This window comes from Podarcis tiliguerta (assembly GCF_965153285.1).
Source record: "Podarcis tiliguerta genome assembly, chromosome: 12".
Taxonomy (NCBI): domain Eukaryota; kingdom Metazoa; phylum Chordata; class Lepidosauria; order Squamata; family Lacertidae; genus Podarcis; species Podarcis tiliguerta.
Window position 1 is genome coordinate 53,811,436 of NC_139545.1, and position 15,858 is coordinate 53,827,293.

General features: G+C 48.3%; 1 protein-coding gene across 3 annotated transcripts in view; it reads right to left on the reverse strand.

Annotated features, from left to right (window-relative positions):
* GJC2 (gap junction protein gamma 2) overlaps positions 1-15,858 on the reverse strand; it is a 90,120-nt gene that overhangs the window by 36,984 nt on the left and 37,278 nt on the right. Inside the window, exon 1 of one of the 3 annotated variants that reach the window (XM_083406679.1) lies at positions 14,318-14,962. The exons of the other annotated variants lie outside the window; for them this stretch is intronic. The gene's annotated coding sequence lies outside the window, so the exon portion shown is untranslated. Of the gene's footprint in view, positions 1-14,317; positions 14,963-15,858 lie in introns of those variants that run through there. 3 annotated transcript variants of the gene reach the window in all.

Genomic DNA, 15,858 nt, shown 5'->3' on the forward strand with positions numbered 1-15,858 from the left:
GTGGATAATTAGCAATACAATAATCTGTAGCACCATGTTAGCTTCAAGTTATACCATATCGCCTGAATTATATATAATTATATATAGTCATCCCCCTCCATGATTGCAATCAGCACCTGTTTCTAACACAGAAAACTGTTGTGTCCGTAGTAAGTTCATAAATAAATCCACTCTCCACAGTTTAAAAGCCCCAAAATTAATGATAGGACTGTTTTAAGAACACTGCAAGCCTTTTGTTAATCTTCATTTCCAGCATAAGCAAGCTTAATAATAATAATAATAATAATAATAATAATAATAGAATCATAGATTTGTAGAATTGGGAGGAGTCCCGCAAGTCATCTAGTCTGACTCCTTGCAGTGTAGGAATTACTGCTGAGGAATCCTTGACTGACAGCCATCCAACCTCTGCCCCATGATCCTCAGAAGAAGGGTGGTAGAAAAATTCAGTAACTAATCCCTAATAATGTCAGTCTGATTCGCTGTTGAGCAGCTCTCACTATCTGTAAGACTGTGCATCAAACCTCATTAAATACATGCGTGTTTGTATGCGCACATGCATTATATATGCATAACCAGGTGCACTCACACCCAGAATTTCCTCTTCAAATTTGTAACTTATGGGAAACAAAGTTCATAAAAACTCCCTCAAATCTCAGAATTCAAGGGAAAATAAATAAATCATATAACCAGGAGCAGGAAGGTTTCAGCGGGCTGCAGACATGCGAAGAGAACTTCAGAATTACCATATTTTTCGCTCTATAAAACGCACCAGACCACAAGAAGCACCTAGTTTTTGGAGGAGGGAAACAGGGAAAAAAATATATTCTCAATCTCGGAAGCCAGAACAGCAAGAGGGATCGCTGCGCAGTGAAAGCAGCAATCCCTCTTGCTGTTCTGGCTTCTGGGATAGCTGCGCAGCCTGCATTCGCTCCATAAGACGGACACACATTTCTCCCTACTTTTTGGGAGAGAAAGTGTGTCTAATAGAGCAAAAAATACGGTATTTTCTTTCCCACTCAAGCTTAGGGATTATTAGCATTGGCATGATTATTCCCGAAAACAAGCATTCCCTAAGCTTGCATTGAGAAGAAAATAGCTTTTGGAAATGCATTTGCTCCTTGCTGAAGCCCCAGTACCTTTTCCAGAGAGCTGGTGAGGCAGGCAGCTCCGAGCAGAGCAGGAGAGACGCCTCTTCTTCCGAAGCTCAGGTCCCGCTCGCTCACAGCTGGATGGCAACAAGACTGATGTGCCAGCTGCAGCAGGATGCTGGGGAAAGTGAGCTGGAGTGGCTTCCTGGAAGTGTTTACATAGGTGTCTCCAATCTCCACCTCCCCACACCCCAAATGACACCCAGGAGAGCTGGCTCTGTTCATGGCAGGCAGGCAGGAGGGGGGGCCTTGTCCATCACCGCTCCCAGGTGTGGACGATTGACGGTTTCCGTGCAGGCAAATAGGTCCCAGGCTCGTTCCCTGGTGCCTCCAGGTAGGGCTGGGGGTGTCGCTGCCTGAAACCCTGAAGAGCTGGGATTTTCAGACTGGGAAAGGCTATGGAAAACTGACCTGAAATTCTCGCCATGCAATACGATACAATACAATAATCTTTATTGTCCTTGTCCCATACAGAACAGCGAAACTGAAAAAACCTACATCAGACATTCAAAACCAACAAGCCTGCTATCCCAGCTATCCCAGCCTGTTTGCCCCCCCCCCTAAATACTCTGATACCCCATAATTAAATACAATATACTCCCACAGAGACTACTTTACACTGTGCTTAAAACCAAAATTGCATTGGGATAAAACTGTTTCTCAGACGGCTAGTCCTAGTTTTTATAATCCTGTACCTTCTTCCAGAAGGCAGAAGCTGAAAGAGATCATTTCCGGGGTGTGCACTATCCTGCGCTATCTCTGCAGCTTTCTTATGGCACCTGGCAGCATAGATTTGATCCAAGGTGGGAAGAGTGCACCCAGTTATTCTCTCCGCAGTCTTTACAACCCTGGGCAGCATTGTACATTGAAAGAAAATTATATGAAAATGATGTACCGGTGATATTTGACTTTTACTAATTTAGCGAAAATGTATAAAGCAGGTACAAAAATCTGCTGGAAATGTAAAGACATGTGGTGGACATGTAAGGTAATAAAAGCATTCTGGGAAATGATATATAAGGAAATGAAAAACTTGAAAATAACTTTAAAAAAACAACAACCCAGAAGCGTTTTTATTAGGAATTATAGGTGCAGATATTCAAAAGGAGCAGAAAATACTTTTTAGTATGCGACAACAGCTGCCTGGATGCTATTAGCCCAGAGATGGAAAGAAGGCAAAGTATCTAGCAGAGAAGAATGGCAAATTAAACTGTTGGACTATGCTGAAATGGCAAAACTGACTGGAAAGCTCAGGAACCAAAACTTTAACGAAGAATGGGGAATATTTATCATTTATCTTAGAGACCACTTTAAGCAGATGAAAACATTAGCAGGGTTGCAATAACACTTGTGGTTTAGCAAGTACTATGGAGATAATGGATTTACCGTATTTTTTGCTCTATAGAACGCACTTTTCCCCCTCCAAAAATGAAGGGGAAATCTGTGTGCGTCCTATGGGGCGAATGCAGGCTTTCGCTGAAGCTTGGAGAGTGAGAGGGGTCGGGGCACACCGACCCCTCTCGCTCTCCAGGCTTCAGGAAGCTATCAGCAAGCCTGGGGAGCCTGCGGGAGTTCCCACAGGGCTCCCTAGGCTGCGGATAGCAGCCTGTCGCCCGGCGCATGGGGCACCCTGAAGCCGAGCGCCCGGCACACCAGGCAGACATCTGCAGTGTGGGGAGCCCTGCGGGAGTTCCCGCGGGGCTCCCCACACTGCGGACAGCAGCATGCCGCCCGGCGCGTGGGGCGCCCTTAAGCAGAGCGCCCCACGTGCTGGGCAGACATCGGCCAGCCCCACAAGGGAGGAAAAATGTGGGGGGGGGATAAGGATTATATGTTTCTGGATAATATGTTTTGTTTTAATTTTGAATAAAAAAGTTTTTTAACAAATAAAAAAGATAAAGCTGCCGTGCAAACAAAGCACATTAGCATTTCACTTCCCTGTTCTGGTTACAGCCCATCTTTCCTTCGGGGAGTTCAAATGGGTGTGTGTGGTTCTCCTCCTCCCCCCTCCCATCCCATTTTATCCTCAGAACAGCCCTGTGACCTAGAGACTGGACCAAGGTCACCCAATGAGCTTCATGGCTGAGTGGAGTTTTCCCTCTGGTCTCCCTGATCCTAGGCTTGAGACTTGATCCACATTTTGTATTTTCTGAGAGTGTGGAAATAGCTGAGGCCTGGGTGGTTAGCCCTGTCCCATTGCAATACAGTCCCCAATAAAGGAAGCTGCCTTGCACCATTGTTCTAGCTAGCTCAGAAATGCCAACACCAGGAGTGGGGGATCTCAGGTGTAGGGGTTGTGTGTGGCCCTCAGAGTCTCTCTCTCTGGCCCTTGGGCCTCACCCTCTGGCCACATGCCTTCTCCCCAGGCCACACCATTCACCAGCCCTCCCTCACACCCTCCTTGAGTGTTTTGGACTGCCTAGAGGGGGACCTTGAATTCTGGACGTGCTTCGGCCTCGGTCCAGTATACCTGAAGGAGCGTCTCCACCCCCATCGTTCTGCCCGGACACTGAGGTCCAGCGCCGAGGGCCTTCTGGCGGTTCCCTCCCTGCGAGAAGTGAGGTTACAGGGAACCAGGCAGAGGGCCTTCTCGGTAGTGGCGCCCGCCCTGTGGAATGCCCTCCCACCAGATGTCAAAGAGAAGAATAACTACCAGACTTTTAGAAGACATCTGAGGGCAGCCCTGTTTAGGGAAGCTTTTAATGTTTAACAGACCATTGTATTTTAATACTTTGTTGGAAGCAGCCCAGAGTGGCTGGGGAAACCCAGCCAGATGGGCGGGGTATAAATAGTAAATTATTATTATTATTCTTGTTTGCTTGGACAGAGGTTAAAGAAAAGTGATATCACGGACAGGTCGAACACAGAGGAATAGTGGGAGGAACTAGCCGGGGAACCGCCAAGGCAAGAAGGCTCAGAGCCTGGGAAGCAGTGGTGGGGTGACGACGAGCGGTCATAGGGAGAAAACCAGGAAGAGAAGGGGTCTGAAGCTGAAGAGGTAAAAGGGCTTAGTGAGCTGGAAGAGTCTGGGGCAGAGAGAAGCCCAAAATCAGAGACAGAAGCTAAGGCCAGAGAGGAAGACAAGGGCAGAGATGAGTCAGGCTGGTGAAGAGTCGCGGGTGTCTCCCCCTCCTGCTGCGAAAACCTCCCCTTCCCACTGGTCTCCCAGAACCAAGAGAGGCATGAAAAGGGCAGATATGTTTGCTTCATGCAGGCGCAGTCTCAGATTGCTTGGGGAAAACCCTGGAGAGGAGGGGACTTCGGCAGCTGTGGGGAGACGGGGACCTGTGGGGAGACGGGCGATCGAAGTCCTGGCAGGGGACGTCAGGACTGGGGACAAGATGGCGGGGTGGGAGCAGGAACGGGGGTCCAGAAGCCATGAAGCCCAGAGTCTGAGGGTCAGAGAGCCAGGAGTCAAGAAGCGAAGGGTCTGAGGGTCAGGAAGCAAGGAGTCACAAAGTCAAGAGTCCGAGGATCAAGGATCAGGAGGCAAGAAGCCAAGGGACGTTGCTGTGGCAAAGAGCCAAAGGGAAAATGCTGACCTTATATCCCTTCCCAGCTCTTGCCACCAGGTGCTGTGAGTTACCAATTGGCCTCACCTGTGAGGCCGCGCCTTGCCTCTTCAGAGCAAACTTAGGAAGTCCTGCAAAGTCCTATTGGTCACAGGGCCTGGCTCCTGCACACACACCTGACAATGTGGCTCTCAGGATGAGGAAAGTTCCCCACGCCTGTCTACTACAGTTTTTAATCTGTGTGCATATTTAATGGGGGGGGGCACAATGATAATAAAGTATCCTTCGGCCGCAGTCTGAAGTGGTGTAGTCAGCACAAGCAGCAAGCAAGTCCTTTTTCCTCCCACAACTGGAATCTGGCGTTGGGGTGTGCATGTTTCATCCCAATATAGAAATATGAGCACATATAACCATGCTGTTAACAAGCCACTCCAGAGAACGAGGAGTAATAGAGCCCCCGAAAGAGAGGAGAGGGAGAGGAGCAGCTGTAAAAACAAAGATTAAAATGAGCTAAACTGCAACAAGGTTCGAGTCAGCGGCCTCCGCATGGCAACGAAACCTCCAGCCGGTTCAACGCTGGGTTTTTCCTTCCTTCGTGGGGTGGCATGATTTTCATGAATGAACGAGCATCTATGAATGGTGGAAGTTGTGTGCTCAATCTGGGTTTACCCCCCCCCCAAACTCCTATTAAAAAAAAGGAGGTAGGGCCCAGAGCTGGCTGCATAAGGCAGGCACAATGAGTCTGTGAGGATGGAACCATGATGCCAGGAGCAGCAGGCAAGTCCGATTTATTTTAGCACTGTTTCTAGCATGGATGCCCCCCCCCCATGTGAAATGGAAATGCAACCCCCGAATTATCTGGCTGTCGGGAACTCCAGAGCTTGAATCGGGAACCTTCTGGGAGTGAGGCTGCCTGCCTGGGAAGGCAGTATCAGTCGCAACAGTTAGCAGGCAGTTCAAAAACTCAATTGACCAGGCGTAGGGTTAAAGGTAAAGGGACCCCTGACCATAAGTTCCAGTCGTGACCGACTCTGGGGTTTCGGCACTCATCTCGCTTTATTGGCCGAGGGAGCTGGCGTACAGCTTCCGGGTCATGTGGCCAGCATGACTAAGCCGCTTCTGGCAAACCAGAGCAGCGCATGGAAATGCTGTTTACCTTCCCGCTGGAGCGGTACCTAGTTATCTACTTGCACTTTGACGTGCTTTCAAACTGCTAGGTTGGCAGGAGCAGGGACTGAGCAACAGGAACTCACCCCATCGCAGGGATTCGAACCGCCGACCTTCTGTTTGGCAAGTCCTAGGCTCTGTGGTTTAACTCACAGCGCCACTCACATCCCAGGCCTAGGGTTAGGCATGAGCAAATTTGCCAATTTAAGTTTTCTCATTTTTCAGCTCCAAAGTTCAGTTCTCCAGATTTTCGCATCAGTTTGCAATTTTAAAAGTGCCCGTGAACATTCGTGAATTTGAAACTTTACCCAATCTAAGTCATTTTGCAAGCCATAGGCACCATCCACCACAGGGCCTGGTATAAACCCACTTTATACCAGGTCCTAATAAGATGGGTAGTGGGTAGTGATGTATGGAAGTGAGAGCTGGACCATAAAGAAGGCTGATCGCCGAAGAATTGATGCTTTTGAATTATGGTGCTGGAGGAGACTCTTGAGAGTCCCATGGACTGCAAGAAGATCAAACTTCTCCATTCTGAAGGAAATCAGCCCTGAGTGTTCACTGGAAGGACAGATCCTGAAGCTGAGGCTCCAAGACTTTGGCCACCTCATGAGAAGAGAAGACTCCCTGGAAAAGACCCTGATGTTGGGAAAGATGGAGGGCACAAGGAGAAGGGGACGACAGAGGACGAGGTGGTTGGACAGTGTTCTCGAAGCTACCAGCATGAGCTGGACCAAACTGCAGTAGGCAGTGGAAGACACTGGTGTGCTCTGGTCCAGGGGGTCACGAAGAGTCAGACACGACTAAATGACTAAACAACAACAAAATAAGATGGTATGACCACTGGTGGAGGAAGGGGTGTGTGGTGGGGGCGGCCCATCCCATGTGTCATCCCTGAGTGGGGGTGACATCGCCGCCCCGCCCCCCTGGGACACTTGCCATGGGCGGTACTATCCTGGGATGCTCACCACTCGCCATGGGCGACTAGCTCTACCTCTGGGTAGTACCCTGATATTTAAAAAAAGAAACACATACCCAAGTCACCCCAATTGGAAATTCAAGGAAGGCTTCAAGGCCCATCACAAGCTTCCTTGCAGAACCAGAACCTTCAGCAGGCAAGCAGATGCAGAACATGGTTCTCCAGCTGTTTTTGGACTACAACTCCCATCAACCCTAGCTAGCAGGACCAGTGGTCAGGGAGGATGGGAACTGAAGTCCAAAAAACAGCTGGAGACCCAAGTTTGGGAAACTCTGAACTGGAGGCCGCTGAGGAACCGTACATAAAAACCCAGCAGGAGCTATTGCTTTTTTGTAGCCAATGAAAGTCATCCCTGCACAGTGGGCGATTTTGCAAGATGGGGTTGGGGGGTCTGGCAGCCCCAGGACTTCCCTTGGGGTGAGCAGATCCTGGAGGTGAAATGGCGGCTCATCATTCTCCATCCCCTACTAACCTTTGCATTCCTCGCCTAAGGCGACTCTTCCCGACGTATCCCCAGACAGCTGCCCCAGCCCACTGGAATTCCAGCCTCAACGCGCACACACATGGAAAGAAAGAATAGGTAATAAACCCTGTATGTCATCGCAGCTTCCTCCAACAATGGAAGGGTCAGTTCCTGTGAGCCAGGGACGGCTGCCGGCATTTCAATAGCTGGAACTAGGTGTAGCTCAGCTCCCAGCTCCGTCAGGCAAATATACAAGCAATTCAGGGTCCGAAGCTCTCTACCGGTCCGTATCTTAATGCTCTGGCAAGGGAGCAGGAAATGAACAAGCCATTCCTAAAGGCCACGATATTGCTGTTTCAATCCTCCTCTAATTTTCCACCACCGGTTGTGAAACTCCTCTCTTGGCCACCGCCAAGGGGTAATTAAGAGCAGGATGGCAGTGCTTTTGCCAAGGGGTGAGGTCAACCTCATGTTGAATCCAGTTTCACCTGGATTTTTCACGGGAAGCCAGTGGCAGAGTGCAAGCATGGTGCTACAGAGGCAGAGCAACTCTGGGTGCAAAGTCCACAGGTTCAACCCCTGCTGTCCTACACTAGTGTAGTTGTGATGGCCTGGGAATCCAGTTCGGAGGCTGAACCTGAGGAATCCCAGCCTGCACAGGAGTCCCCGCCACCAGGGCCAGCTGAGCTGGGGCAGGGGCTTGAACCTGAAGGGCCCACACCTCAGGAGCAGACACCAGCTGAATCTGCTCTGGCTCCGGAGGTGATTGAGGACCCATTGCCTGCAGGTGCTCCTCTCCCAGCCCTGTCAGGGGAAGGTGAGGTTGCCTCTGGGTCCGGTAACCCTCCAGCCTCTCCTGAGCTGCAGAGGCTCAGGGCAGAGAGGCAGAGGGAACTAAGTTCCCACAGGAGGAGTGCTCACCTCCAGGCCAGGAGAAGCGAGTCACCTGTGGGCCGGGTCCACCCTAGGCCTCAGAGGAGATAAAGGCCAGTTAGCCCAGTCCAAGGTTGCGGGAGAAGAAGAAGAGTTTGGATTTGATATCCCGCCTTTCACTCCCTTTAAGGAGTCTCAAAGCGGCTAACATTCTCCTTTCCCTTCCTCCCCCACAACAAACACTCTGTGAGGTGAGTGGGGCTGAGAGACTGTGACTGGCCCAAGGTCACCCAGCAGCTGCATGTGGAGGAGCGGAGACGCGAACCCGGTTACCCAGATTACGTGGCTACCGCTCTTAACCACTACACCACACTGGCTCTCATCGTTGGTAACCTGTTCCTGCCAGCACCCTGTCCTGCTCTTCCAGAGTTCCTGACCACACCTGACTCCTTGCCTTGGACCCCGCTTCGCCCTTGACGGACAGCCTCCATACCCTTGACCTAGGACCGGACTCAGACCACGCCGCACGGCAACCCCCCCCCCCCCCCGGGACCAGCACAGTAGTGGTTAGATCAGGATGGGGTAGGGGACTGGTGGGCCAGATTACTACATCCCCCCACCCACTGTGGGGCTGGCCATTTGTCAATCATGTGGTGTCACAATGAAATCAGGTGATCTTTCTTGCCCACTGAGGTCCTCAGGTGCCCCCTTCAAGGTGCTACATTGCCCAGAACTCTCCATGAGACTTTGCAGGCCCGGCCGATCAGCTGAGCCTGCAAACCCCCTTTTGGCTGAACCAGGCTTTCACCTGCCCCACACCTGATGTTCAGTATGGCATCAGGTGTAGGACAGGTGGGTGAGGCTTCATGGTCCAAGTGGTTTAACATGTTGGACCAGGGCCTGGGGGATCAGGGTGCAAACTCCCACTTAGCCATGAAGCTCATTGGGTGACCTTGGCCCAGTCCCCAACACTCAACAGAGCCTACCTCATATGGCTGCTGTGAGGATGTTGTGGAGAGAGGAAGAACAGTGTGTGCAATTTTGAGCTCCTTGGAGGCAAGATAAATATTCATATTTATGAATGAATGAATGAATGAATGGGTCCCAGGTAGCAGGACTGAGAAGGACTCCTGCCAGAGATAATTAGAATTGTAGACCTGGAAGGGACCACAAGGGTCATCTAAATCAACCCCCTGAAATGCAGGAATATTTTGCCCAACGTGGGGCTCAAACCCGTAACCCTGAAATTAAGAGTCTCATTAATGTATTTCTATCAAGAAAGGCTTGTTAGAGCCATGTGGCTAAGCTGGAGCCATCAGTGTAGCCTCTTCATAGGCTGAGTTCATCAGGTATACCAGGAAAGGACACTAGGCCTGATTACCTAGTTCCTCCCAAGGTGAGCTAAGCCTGGTAGGACAGCTTACTCTATGGTCTTAACTCCTCTGTGCCTTAATCAGACTTAAGCATGTTGGTTATATGAGGCTGGTTATCACACAATCTGGGTTTTGTGGGTGCCTCCAGCCGGCCCCTGTGTGCATTTAAATACACATGCATTAAAGGACTCTAGAAAGTGTTGAGAAAATGCTCTGAAAAGTCTGGAATGAATGGATTAGTAATGAGAAGACATGAAAACATGCCGCAAGCAAGCCAGGACAAATGCAGGATAAATTGTCATATTTAAACTACCCCCTAAATCAGCAGTTCTCAACCTGTGGGTCCCCAGGTGTTGTTGGACTACAACTCCCATCATCCATGAGCTCTGGCCTTGCTAGCTAGGGGTGATGGGAGTTGTAGTTCAACAACATCCGGGGACCCGCAGGTTGAGAAAGGCTGCGCTAAATGAATCAGAAGAAGAGTTCGGTTAAGACTGTGCACACAGTCTACCCTCCTTGTAAGCCTCCTGCAAGAAAATCAGGACAAACACTCAGGAAACAGCTTGTCTGGAACAACCCTCTGTCTCTTGAAACTAGGAAAGTCTAGCTCCAGGGGAGTTATACTGGGATGTGGGGAACTGGAACAGGCTAAGCAACAGGAGTGTGAATGGAGGGGAAGGCCCAATCTCCAGTATCTCCTGGAAGGGCCGGGATCGACGCCCGCCTGACACCCTCAAGAGCTGCTGCCGGTCAGTGTCAACAATACTAGATGGCCCAATGGTCTGACTCTGAATAAGACACTTTCCAGTGTCCCCCTGGTTAGGGCTTGAAGCAGAGAGCCAGTTCTTGCCAATGACCCTTGCCCTCCCCTTAGCACACCCTCGGCACCAGTGGCTGAATGAAGCCAGCATCTCTTTCCACGGCCATCAGAGCACACGCCTGCATCCTGCAACCCCTCCTTCGGGCAATCTCAGCCCGTGCTGCAAATATTTGCTTTGGCTCCCCTTGGCGGAGCTCCCTCTTCATCAGGAGCTACAACAATGCAGATTGCTGGGTATTTAAAAATAATAATCATCATTATATTGGGGAAATGCCTCTCTCTGCATTCCTCAGGTCGGAGTTTCCTCCCGGGCCAAAGCTTTGCCTGGTTTTATACACGCGTGAACACGGAAGTGGTTTCGTTCCAGGGCGGCCCATCCAACCATCTGGAACAGATATCCCTCCAAAAACAGGACCTGCTTCCCACTGGATTGCCAAGTTGGAAAGCCAAAAATCCTAGAAAGAGGAATAAAAAAAAAATAACTGGAAGGATAAAGGGGTTCTTTTATCGCTGCATGTTTCGCACATGATTATGCGCAGGAACATAGTCCTGCTATTAGGCTGACTGAGATGGTACTGGGGGTTGAACTTGGCACCGTCTGCATTCAAGGGAAGTGCTACCGTATTTTCCGGCGTATAAGACGACTGGGTGTATAAGACGACCCCCCAACTTTTCCAGTTAAAATATAGAGTTTGGGATATAAAAGAATACCCCTCTTACAACACACACCAAATAAAATTTTTAAAAACCAGTCTCCAGTCCGGCTCAGAAATCCGCTCCACTTCCCAGTGGCTGGGGGCTTCTGGGGACAATTTTCAAGCATATTTGTGCTTCATCTAGTGAGCTTGGTGTCCTCTGATTTAATTTGCTGTTGTTTTATCCTTTGGTGAGGAGTTGCTGCAGGAGCTGCTGCTGTAGCCGGCGTAAAAGACGACCCCCGACTTTTCAGAAGATTTTCCTGGGTTAAAAAGTAGTCTTATACGCCAGAAAATACAGTAATTCACTGAGATTTGGCCCTTCCCCTAATAGGAACATTGGTAAAGGTAAAGGGACCCCTGACCATTAGGTCCAGTCATGACCGACTCTGGGGTTGTGGCGCTCATCTCGCTTTATTGGCCGAGGGAGCCGGCGTACAGCTTCCGGGTCATGTGGCCAGCATGACTAAGCCGCTATTGGCGAACCAGAGCAGCGCACGGAAACGCCGTTTACCTTCCCGCCAGAGTGGTACCTATTTATCTACTTGCACTTTGATGTGATTTCGGACTGCTAGGTTGGCAGGAGCAGGAACCGAGCAACGGGAGCTCACCATGTCATGGGGATTCAAACCGCCGACCTTCTGATCGGCAAGGCCTAGGCTCTGTGGTTTAACCCACAGCGCCACCCACGTCCCAATAGGAACATAGGAAGCTACATAGTGGTGGATTTTCTGCTCTCCAATTAAATTGGTTCCCTGTGCAATGCTAAAATTTGGCACGCACCCCCCCTCCACCTCTCGCACTTCATTCTACAGCATTGTTTCGGTGCCCCCCTATGGCATGGTACCCAACACGGCTGAACCAGTCGTGCTACCCTAAAAACCCCTCTGAGCTACCTTATGAAGAGTCGGACCACTGCAGTATTGTCAACACTGACTGGCAGCTCTCTGGGGCTTCAAGCAGCATTCTCTCGAAGCTGCACCTGGAGATTGCAGAGACTGAACATGTGACCTTCTGCCATGGCCCTTCCCCAAACTTCCAATGCATTTGGATAAACCAATGCAGTGGTCTGCAAAGCATTCTTGTGGGGGAAAGCCAATGTGCCCCCCACCAAGTGACCTTTGAACCTGGAGCTGGCTTCACAAGGCAGGGAGATAAAAGTTGGCATGGACCAGATTCCACGGGGCAGTCTGTGTCTTCGATATCCAAGACATGGTTTGCAAAGTCAGAAGGGCAGAAGGTGAATAGTTAATTGGGAACAGGCCACGCAAATATTGCAAGAGCATTTATTAGAGACTGCGGAGAGAATAATTGGGTGCACTCTTCCCACCTTGGATCAAATCTATGCTTCCAGGTATCACAAGAAAGCTGCAGAGATAGCGCACGATAGTGCGCACCCCAGAAATGATCTCTTATTGAGGTGGAAAGATTTGGCCAAGTGGCAGGATTTATACTGAATAAGAAAAAGACCAAAATAATTGCTAAGAACAATTATTTCTATCCAGACAAGATAGAAATAATGCAACAACAAGTAGGTATAGAGGTGGTGAAAAAAGTGAAATATTTGGGTATTTGGATAACCCCCAAGAATATAGATTTGTATCAGAACAATTATATACCAGTGTGGAATGGAATAAAGAAAGATCTGGAAGCGTGGGGACAAATGAAATTATCGTTCTGGGGGAGGATTTCAACGATAAAGATGAGTGTACTGCCAAAGTTGTTATTTTTATTTCAAACAATTCCAATAATCAAGGGGACTGGGACATTTAAAGAATGGCAAAGAGTGATTTCAAGGTATATCTGGCAGGGTAAGAAGCCAAGAATTCAGTTTAAGTTACTAACTGATGCCAAAGAAAGAGGAGGCTTTCAAGCCCTGCCAGACTTGAAATTGTACTATGAAGCTTCATGTCTTTGTTGGTTAAAGGAATGGATAAAATTAGAAAACACAGAGTTGTTAGACATAGAAGGATTAGATAACAGATTTGGGTGGCGCACGTATTTATGGGCTGAAAAGAAGAAAATCCATAAAGGTTTTGAGAACCACATTTTCCGAAGATCGTTGATAGAAATATGGGATAGGTATAAAAACCTACTAGAACCAAAAACTCCACACTGGTTGTCCCCATTAGAGGTTATGAGTGTTAAAAAAATTAATATGAGAAAGAATTGGATTACATATGGAAATTTGAAGTGTTGGAAATGTAAAGAAAAGGATGGCACATTCTTTCACATGTGGTGGGAATGTAAGAAAGTGAAGCGCTTCTGGGAGTTGATATATAATGAACTGAAAAAAATGTTGAAATATACATTTGTTAAGAAACCAGAGGCCTTTCTCTTAGGAATTGTAGGAAATGAAATAAATAGAAAGGATCAGTAATGGCGGCAAGAATATTACTGGCCCAGAAATGGAAACAAGAACAAGTACCAACACTGGAGGAGTGGAGAATGAAGTTGATGGACTATGCAGAACTTGATAAACTGACCGGGAAGATTAGATATCTATGAGATCAAAAGTTCATCGAGGACTGGGGAAAACTAATTGAGTATTGGGAATGTATAAGTGATAATGAAATAACGTTAGTGGCATTTAAAGAAGCTCTGTAATAACATAAGAAATATTGCAAAAAAGGAAAACAGATACGGGGGGTAGACATAAAGGCAATAGCAAAATTTGGAAATGCGTAATCAAAAAAGTTTAATTCGGATGATTGGCAGAGAGGCTGAAGGAAGTCCAAAAATGAGAAAATCTGTAGAAGTTGTAATGTGGTGTGATTTGTATTTTTTTTAATGGAAAATTAATAAAATATAAATATACATATTAAAAAAATGATCTCTTTCAGCTTCTGCCTTCTGGAAGAAGGTACAGTGTTATAAAGACTAGGACTAGCCGCCTGAGAAACAGTTTCTATCCAAATGCGATTTTGGTTTTAAACGCAGTGTAAGGTAGTCTCTATGGCAGTATATTGTATTTAATTATGGGGTATCAGAGTTTTTAGGGGGTTAACCAGGCTGGGATAGCAGGCTTGCTGGTTTTTGAATGTCTGATGTAGATTTTTTCAATTTCGTTGTTCTGTATGGAACAATGACAATAAAGATTATCGTATTGTATTTTGAACCTTGCGCTCGGACTTCTTTTAAAGATTGATGTAAGACTTTTTCTATCTGAAATGATGCTCCAAATAATAATAATAAAAAAAGGAACAAGGAAACCAGATGTCTCCGCTGCTCAGTGCTAGACACTCCCCTCCTCCCGTATTTAACAAATCTGAATCGTCACTTACTCAGAGTTGCCAAAACTTCTGTCTCTTGCGGTTTCCATTCGACAAACGGCCTTTCAGCAGCATCTGGGCTACAGCGCAGTCAGTGGCACACACAGGACAGCGGATGGCAAATATATATTTGAGAACCTAGCAACGCTCCACCGCTAAGGCAAGAACGACCCCTCAAAAGAAAACAGAGTGCAGTCCCCCACGTGTCCCCAATTACCAGGACCTAACCACAGCTGGAACATCCACCTCATCGGCTCGGCTCCTCTTTCTGTTTTCGGCTTGGCATCAGGCAGGCACATCTGGAATCCTTAAGCTCCAAAGCCAGATCCTCTGACCAGGGGCGGATGGTGGCAATTTCACAGATGTTTATATTAGGCAATCCCCAATCCATGTTAACAGCATCTGGAAACATGGCAGAGAACGAGTTCTCCTCCTGAGAAAACCTTCCCACCGGGATCCAAGGCCACAGATCATCTCTGCAGCTCTGGAGAGAGCAAGGCAGGCATCAAATTGTAGCTGAGCAACCGGAGGAAAGTTTGCAGAACGCTCTGCTTTGTTCTGGGGTGGCTAGCAAATTTCAGCTGCCGCACACGCTCCTATTCTTCCTCTTCTTCCTCCATCCCTTTGCTAAGAAAATAGTTTATGCCCTCTGCTCCATGGTCAGATTGTTCAGGGACCTTTGGCCACAGCCCATCCGTGTCAAGGGAGTCTTTATCTGAACTCCACAATTGGCCCATTGAAAGCGTAATCTCTGGAGGCCGTGTGCTTTGGAGAGTCGGCAGCCTGTGCAAAACTGATACATCACTGGAGGTGGTGTATGTCTGCGTGCATAAAGACAGTCATCTTCCTCTCTGTGGTGCAGGGATGCGCAGAGGAACGAGCTGCAACTGCTGAATGTGCCCATTGTCTTTTTGACCACAAACCCTGAGCTTTAACCCCAGAGTTGCCGTTTGATGCTCACGTACGTGCAGAATCCGGGAATCAGGGCACGGCATGCCCCACACAAACTTATTAACTTATGGGATACGCCACACACAATGCTCAGTTAACGTAAGGAGTGTCTTGCTGCAAGACGGCCCAACACCCACCAGCTAACTAGATTCCATGTTTAAAAGAAAAATAAAATTAAAAGGTTGAGGCAAATTTGAAGGAGGTGTGTCAATAGCTATTGATTGCAATAGGTATGTCGAACCATGTTCAGAAGCAGCAAACCTCTGAACACCAGGTGATGGTGCAGAATAAACAACAGCAGGGTGTGGAATAAAGAACAGCCTTTGTGTTCTTCCCCTGTGTGTGATACAAGTGCACACGATCCTGCAAAACTGTTCTTTCTTACAACTCTGGCGAGCAGAATATGAGAAGGTAAGACACTAACTTTCTAAACCACACGACGAGGGAAAAGACTGAAAATGTGCCGGCAAGTTTTTCTTGATAAGGTTCTGAGGGTCTTCAGCCAGGGAACCTTTAAGCGGGTCCCATTTCCCCTATTCTGAGCCACCGTGGTAAACTTGTCAATGTAGAAAGTCTCACCAGCTCACTGTTGTACTTCAGCG